The following is a 452-nucleotide window of genomic DNA, read 5'->3' as shown; positions in this document are numbered from 1 at the left end:
GGTGCGTAATACAATGACAAATCAGTTACTCCTTAGAAATATGTGCTGGTAGATGATGGCATGGTGAAGCCAATCATCACTGCCTGGTTTGTTGAAGATGTAGTGGAGAACAGGAAGGTGTTTGTATTCCACATCTTCTTGTCGTGGATGGAGATCTATAGTAAGGAAGTTATATATAGTTGTGTAGTTTTCACATTTATTTCAATATTTCACAGCCCTCTCAGTGTTGTTGTAGTCTATATTATCTAACGGGAATAGACCGATCATTTGTTTGCCAGCAACCAGCCACAGCAAACACTGACACGCTCATTTTGAACTACCAGCACAAACCAGTTTGCCGAAGTCTAGTCCGTTCCCATTCACTATTCGGTTCTACTGTGCTAATTTCCTCAATTCTATCGTTTTCTCGTTTTGAGAGGATGCCGGCAGTAGGTGATAATATGAAACTTCCC

Source organism: Penaeus monodon, chromosome 30 (genome assembly GCF_015228065.2).
Source record: "Penaeus monodon isolate SGIC_2016 chromosome 30, NSTDA_Pmon_1, whole genome shotgun sequence".
In the NCBI taxonomy this organism is placed as follows: Eukaryota; Metazoa; Arthropoda; class Malacostraca; order Decapoda; family Penaeidae; genus Penaeus; species Penaeus monodon.
Note: the sequence above shows the minus strand (reverse complement) of the source record.